Source organism: Dasypus novemcinctus, chromosome 19, assembly GCF_030445035.2.
Source record: "Dasypus novemcinctus isolate mDasNov1 chromosome 19, mDasNov1.1.hap2, whole genome shotgun sequence".
NCBI lineage: Eukaryota > Metazoa > Chordata > Mammalia > Cingulata > Dasypodidae > Dasypus > Dasypus novemcinctus.
Genome location: NC_080691.1, coordinates 4,219,724 through 4,227,372, shown reverse-complemented (window position 1 = coordinate 4,227,372; position 7,649 = coordinate 4,219,724). Strand labels below are relative to the sequence as shown.

Genomic DNA, 7,649 nt, shown 5'->3' with positions numbered 1-7,649 from the left:
CAACATTCCAAATTGTGAAATAAGATCAAATATGTTAAGATTTATTGTCATCTTCCCTCTGAGTGTATAAATACTCAACACTGAAACATTACAAGTCACTTTCTCCTAGTGGAGCATGTAGAGCAGGCATCTACCATCTCTGGCCTGAGTAGCAGGCCTGCCTGGGAGACTGTCCATGATTGTATCTTTTTGCCTCCTGTTTTGGCCATTTGTGCTAACTAATAAACTGTTCATTTACTACAAAATTTTTTGTGCCTGAGCCTATGTTCCCAAGATGCACTACAAAGCAATTTGTTCCACTGATTTTGGGGGCTGCAAGCAGAGTGCCTTGTGAATTATGGAATGGAATTGGTTGACTTTTTGGCCATTATTTTAAACTTTCTTTCATATCTTTTGTGTGGTGGTGTCTTGAGCAATACAGGACCGAAGCATTTGCATAGTAAACTGTCTACAGCTGATCAATGATCACAGTTTTTGACTACTGAATTCAGATCACTGAGTAATGGCTCTGGGGGAAGTTATTATTTCAACCTGCTCTGCACAAAGATGGTGGCAAATAATGTTTTAACCTTGTGTACAATCCTAGGTAGAGGTAAAGCCCCACATTTCAGGTATGTATGGCATGATGCCTACATCCTCTTGAACAACGGTATGAATAAATGGGACTATAAAATCCCCCATGAATACCAGGGAGCTGTCAAACTGGTTTAATCTGAGATCAATGAGGTGCCAGTGCCTGGCTCATGGTTTCTCATATCTCTTTTCATTCTGGAACCAAGATTACAATCAGGCTTCCAAGAATAATATTGTGGTGAGTGTGAGGCCATTTATTGTTCAGGAGATTATGAGAATTGAAGATGGAGACCTGCAGGTGAAATAAAAATTGAGACAAAAGGAAGATAACAAGAGTAGGGATTTCCAGTACTCAATCCTTCCACAACTATAAAATAGGGAGGAAACATCTGAAACACCTATTTCAAATGTCCAGGTCCAGGATAACACTGTACAACATCCATGGAGGAGCAGGAGGAAGAGGCCAATAAGCCATCATAAAAAACTGTAATTATAGTCTCTGAGTGGCAGCTACTGGTGCCCATCACACACTCTTATAAAAGGCCATCCCCCTGGGTACAGACCCTGGCTAGCTATCACTGACAGAAAGGTATTTAAAATTCCTATCCCCCAAGAACAGGAGAGTAACAGCTGATCACTGATCACAGCTTTTGATTATTGAGTTCAGATCACTGAGTAATGACTCTGGAGAAAGTTATTGTTTCAACCTGCTCTGCACAAAGGTAGTGAAATCTACCAAACTTTCCTGGACAGAGGCAGAGGCAGTGGTGATTTAAGAAGCAATAGTTCCCCAGGGTTGTGGGGGAGAGCAAGTTGAAGTGCTGCATTTGCTTTCCAGGCTAGAAAAGCTCAGCTTTAGGAAGGCATTCAAGTTTTGCTGTCCTTACTCTCCATCTCCACAGGACACATTGGAGCAAGTCTGCAACCCTTCATTACTCCTTGGCTCTGTTATGGCTAGGAAACAACTTGGGAAATTCATCCCTGAGGTGATCTTTCTACCAGAATTTACACTCTACACAAAAGCAGCATGAGACAATGAAATGAGTGTAAAAAAACTATAGAAGCGGACAGTCTGAGACAAAGGCCTACAGCTTCAAATACTCAGGAAAGGGCAGTCTATATACTAGGAAAAGAGCAGAAAACCATACTCCTGTAAACAGTGAAACTCCAAAACAACTAACAAACAAAGCCACAGAACAAGATGGGGGCCCAGAAAGACAAGGAAAACCCTGTACAGTGCATTTGCCTTGACAAACCTTCCTGATAAGAGGGCTGAATTCCAAGGAAATGTTTGTCTTCTCACCAGCTGTTTAGAAAATAAAAAAAATCCACCCCAGGCATAAATACAAGAATTGCCATTTAAAATATTAACACATAGAATGTGCAAGAAAAAAACAAAATACAAATGGAGAAATATGAAATGATGGTCCATCCAAAGGAAGCAGATAAAAATACAGAAAATTCTAATGAAGAGGATGAGAATGTGGACATAATGAACAAAGTATTTTAAAGAGTGATCTTAAAAACTCTAAAGAGGGTGAATCAAAGTCCAGGTAAAGAACTAAAGTATATCAGAAAAACAAAAAATGAGCAATATAAAAGTTTAAGTAAAGAGAAAAATGTAAACAATTTAAATAAAAGCAACAAAACAATAGTACCAGAGTTGAATACCACAATAAATGGTAATGAGAAATTTTCAGGAGGGTTTCAAGAGTAGATTGGAGTTGGCAGTGATCTTGAATAAAAACATTTGATGTGGGTTAGGCTGAGGAGGACAAAGAGAAAAGAAATATTGAAAGTGAAAATAGCCTAAAACGCCTATTGCATGACAATATAGCTGGCTTTGCCAAATGCAGAAGAAAGATAAAAAGGGCCAGAAGGATATTAAAAAAATAACAGAAACATTTATAAACTTTTAAGAAGGTGTGAATATGAAAATCCAAGAAGCTTGGTGATCACCAAATGGGATAAACATGAAAAAATATACTCCATCATATATTGATTACACTACCAAGCACAAAGGACAATGAGAGTTTTGAAAGCTGCAAGAGAAAAGCAACATTTTTACATACAAGGAGTCCCAATTAGATTGAGAAGTGATTGATTTCTCACCAGAACTCAGTGGAGGCAAGAGGGCAGAGGGTTGAAATACTAAAAGTTCTGAAGGAAAACAAATGCCTGACAAAAATTTATACAGTGATTTGCTCTTTCAAAAATGAGGGAGAGGGAAGCAGATGTGGCTCAAGTGATGGGGCTTCCATCTACCAAATGGGAGGACCCAGGTTTGATCCTTGGGGCCTCCTGATAAAGGCATGCCCATGTGGTGAGCCAGGCCCATGTAGCAAGGCAGTGACTGCAGTGACCCACGTGATGGGTCAGTGCCTGTGTGGCAACCAATACATTGAGCCAGTTCCTGCACAGTAAGCCAGTGCCTGCATAGTAAGTGGTGCCTACGTGGCAACCCATGTGGTAAGCCAGTGCCCATGTGGTGAGCAAGTGCCCACACAGTGAGCCATGCAGCAAGATAATGATGCAACAAAAAAGAGAGATGAAGGGGAGAGTCAAGGTGAGACAACAGAAACCAGGAACTGAGGTGGCACAAGTGACAGGGAACCTCTCTCCACATCAGAGGTCACCAGGATCAAATCCCAGTGCATCCTAGAGGAAAAATTGAGAAGCCAAAAACCAAAAAAGAGAAATAGAGAAGATCACACAGCAAATGGACACAGACAGGAAAAAGAGCAGGGTGGAGGGGAGAAGGGAGGGAAAAATATGAGGGAGAAATTAAGACATTCTCTGTAAAACAAAAGCTGAGGGAATTCATCATTATTAGACCTGCCTCACAAGCAATGCTAATGGGAGTCTTTCAGGTTGAAATGAAAATACACTAGATGGTACTTCAAAACAGCCTAAAGAAACAATGATCTGCAGTACAGGTAACCATTTGGGTAACTGTAAATGCCAGTATTATTGTATTGTGTTGTTTGGTGTGTAACTCCATATCTTGCTTCCTACAAGTGCATAAATGCAAACGTATAAAAGGTAGTGATAAAGCCTTTATTACACTCAATACACAAATATATAAATGATAAGTAAAAAATGGTTGGGGTTCAGGGGCTTAAAGTTTACATGCAAGCTATTGAAGTTGTATGGATGACTACAGGAACTACTGAACAGATTAAAAACATTGTTTTCACTATGTGAGTTCTTTGGTATGTTTAAAGGTTAAATCTGTGGCTGAAGTCTCATTCATACCCAAAACTATTATACTGTGAGTTTTTACATTTAAAGAATATTGACTGCTGGCTTTCTCAAATTTTTGGCATTCATAGGGATTCTCTCCAGTTTAAGTAATCTCCTGTTGTCCAAGGTTAGAATACTTAATGTTTCCTCAAACATATATTATGATTTCTGTCCAGCATGAATTCTCTAATGCTTCCTGAGGGCAGAACTAAAAGTGAAAATTTTCCCACATAGACAACATTCATAGGATTTCTCTCCAGTGTGAATTCTCAAATGTTTTGAAGACTAGCATATTGATCAAAGGTTTTCCCAAAAAGATGACATCATGAGGTTTCTCTGCAGTGTGATTTCTCTCATGTTGTTGAAGAGAGTAATGTTGACTGAAAGCTTTTCCACATAGATGACATTCATGGGGTTTCTCTCCAATGAGAGTTCTCTCATGCTGTTGAAGAGAACTATGTTGACTGAAAGCTTTCCCACATAGGTGACATTCATGGGGTTTCCCTCCAGTGTAAGTTCTTCCATGTCATTTTAAGTTAGATATTTGAAGGTTTTCCCACATAGATGACATTCATGGGGTTTCTCTCCAGTGTGAGTTCTTTCATGTTGTTTTAGGGCAGATAGGTGAAAGAAGGCTTTCCCACAAAGATGACATTCATGGGGTTTCTCTCCAGTATGAGCTCTCTCATGACATTTAAAGGAATTATGACTATAGGTTTTCCTACGCAGATGACATTCATATGGTTTTCCCCCAGTGTGAGTTCTCTCATGTAGTTGAAGAGAGCTATGTTGACTGAAAGCTGCCACTTAGAAGACATTTATGGGGTTTCTCTCCAGTGTGAGTTCTTTCATGTCGTTTTAGGGCAGATAGGTGAAAGAAGGCTTTCCCACAAAGATGACATTTATGGGGTTTCTCTCCAGTGTGAGTTCTTTCATGTTGTTTTAGGGCAGATAGGTCAAAGAAGGCTCTCCCACAAAGATGACATTCATGGGGTTTCTCTCCAGTGTGAGTTCTTTCATGTTGTTTTAGGGCAGATAGGTGAAAGAAGTCTTTCCCACAAAGATGACATTTATGTGGTTTCTCTCCAGTGTGAGTCCTTTCATGATATTTAAAGGAATTATATTGACTATAGGTTTTCCTACACAGATGACATTCATATGGTTTTCCCCCAGTGTGAGTTCTCTCATGTCGTCGAAGAGAACAACGGTGACTGAAAGCTTTGCCACATAGAAGACATTCATGGGGTTTCTCTCCAGTGTGAGTCCTTTCATGTCATTTTAGGGCAGATAGGTGAAAGAAGGCTTTCCCACAAAGATGACATTCATGGGGTTTCTCTCCAGGGTGAGTTCTCTCATGACATTTAAAGGAATTATAATGAATATAGGTTTTCCTACACAGATGACATTCATATGGTTTTCCCCCAGTGTGAGTTCTCCCATGTCGTCGAAGAGAACAACGGTGACTGAAAGCTTTGCCACATAGAAGACATTTATGGGGTTTCTCTCCAGTGTGAGTTCTTTCATGTCGTTTTAGGGCAGATAGGTGAAAGAAGGCTTTCCCACAAAGATGACATTCATGGGGTTTCTCTCCAGTGTGAGTTCTTTCATGTTGTTTTAGGGAAGATAGGTGAAAGAAGGCTTTCCCACAAAGATGACATTCATGGGGTTTCTCTCCAGTGTGAGTTCTTTCATGTTGTTTTAGGGCATATAGGTGAAAGAAGGCTTTCCCACAAAGATGACATTCATGGGGTTTCTCTCCAGTGTGAGTTCTTTCATGTTGTTTTAGGGCATACAGGTGAAAGAAGGCTTTCCCACAAAGATGACATTCATGGGGTTTCTCTCCAGTGTGAGTTCTCCAATGACGTTGAAGATGAGAATGTCGACTGAAAGCTTTCCCACAGAGAAGACATTCATAGGGTTTCTCTCCAGTATGAGTTCTTTCATGTCGTTTTAGGTTAGATACATGAATGAAGGCTTTCCCACAAAGATGACATTCATGGGGTTTCTCTCCAGTGTGAGTTCTTTCATGTTTTTTGAGGGAAGATGATTGAATGAAGGTTTTCCCACAAAGATGACATTCTTTCAGTTTTTCTCCAGTGTGACATCTCTCATGCTGTTTAAGGGAAGAGGATGTAGTGAAGGCTTTCCCACCTAGGTGACATTCATGGGTTTTCTCTCCAATGGGAGTTACATTGTATTGCATGAGTTCAGAGCATTGGATACAATTTTTATCATTTTGAAAGCATTCATATGATTTACTTGTATGGTGAAGATGCTTATGTCATTTAAAATATGAATAGTCACTGAGGACTGCTGGAGGTGGTTTCCTGAAATAGGCTTTCTTTGTTAAGTGAATCAATGCATATTGGTTCACTATGGATCTGAGAGAGGAATCTTCTTGCAAAGAAATATATTTAAAGGAATTCTTCTGGGTGTGAGATCTGTGCTGTGGGGAATTAGATGAGAGACTGTAAAACTTTGCCCATTTAAATGAATTCCTGCATTTCCCTATATATGAAACCTAGGCTAATCCACTAGTGGTAGTCTACAATCAAAATATCTGCCATGCTGGTTTCATATAAAAAGTATTCTAATCCATACACATAGATTTTCTCTATTATAAAAATCTAACTGCAGAGCTATCTGATCAATTTTGAGCTTCATGATGTTTCAAAGATTACATTCATGAAACCTGCTTATGCAATTTGATTTTTATGTGAACTCAAGTTAAGAGTTTGTGTTTAGGTTTTTACCAAAAATTCAAACTATCACAAATTTTTGCTGGACTAGCACTTAATTCTAACATTAATTATAATTTCATGATTTACTGAATTCCTAATTTATTCCATCCTTTGGTATCTCTTTAGAACACTAGCGTTTACTAAATTGAACTTACCAATGACATGACTTTAGAAGTGTCTTTCCTACAGGTAGGTTTACTGAATATCATTTCTATCATTTCCCATGTTTTAAAGGCACATTTCCTCCCTGTAGTGATTGCAAAAAGCAGAATAAACTGTTAGAATAGTATCAGGGGAAGAAAAATTTTAAAAGTTCCAAATATCCCTTTCAGTATGTTTCCCACATTCACAATTAACTGGGAAAGAATATCAAAGTCATAAATAACATAATTCTAGGACATCACAGACAGAAAGGATTTTGAGAAATGGAATGTGAGAAAAACGCTGGGATGTCAGTGAGGTAAAAAAGAAGAAAAAATCTTCCAAGAATAGGAACAGGAAAAGGATTATTTTGTGACAGTTTAATCACAATAACAAATGAATATCCCTTTCCCAATGCCAGTGACACTCAATAAAGCTTGAGAAATGTATGGAACAAATACATGTCACTAAAATTTCCCCATATCTTAAGGTACATTTTAGAAATCATAACTCATACAAATAAAACTGAAGAAATCATTACACATTTAAGGAATCCTGAAGTTAAAATATGAAAGCACATACTTTATCATGAGACCCCTCTTCTAATGCGGAGGTCTTTACAGCTCACCTGGATTCTGGTATTGAGGAAAAACTACTCCTTTTCTTGACACTTCTTCCTGTTCCAACTTGGAAAGCACATCTCTTTTCCAGACTTGATATCCTGTTTGTATGGAAAAAAGTTACCTGGATTTTGAGTTTGACAGTAACAGGGCATGATCATGATGTACATCACAAGTTACCAAAGAATAGGGTAAGCACTGAAGGTCAGCAATGCAACAATAACTTGAACTTAGATCACTGACAATATTTCAACAGAAATTGTAACTCTTGACCTTTTGCCCATTTCAATGAGGACCACTGTTTGTAGTTACCCATGTACTAGTAAAAAGA

General features: G+C 38.6%; 1 long non-coding RNA gene across 1 annotated transcript; it reads right to left on the bottom strand.

The window, feature by feature from the left end:
- Positions 1-5,858: 5,858 nt before the first annotated feature.
- On the bottom strand, positions 5,859-7,400 carry LOC111759875 (uncharacterized). The gene is made up of 3 exons (XR_011646592.1): positions 7,327-7,400; positions 6,713-6,804; positions 5,859-6,262 (listed from the first exon to the last, which is right to left on the bottom strand). It is a non-coding gene; the product is annotated as an uncharacterized lncRNA (long non-coding RNA).
- Positions 7,401-7,649: the final 249 nt, after the last annotated feature.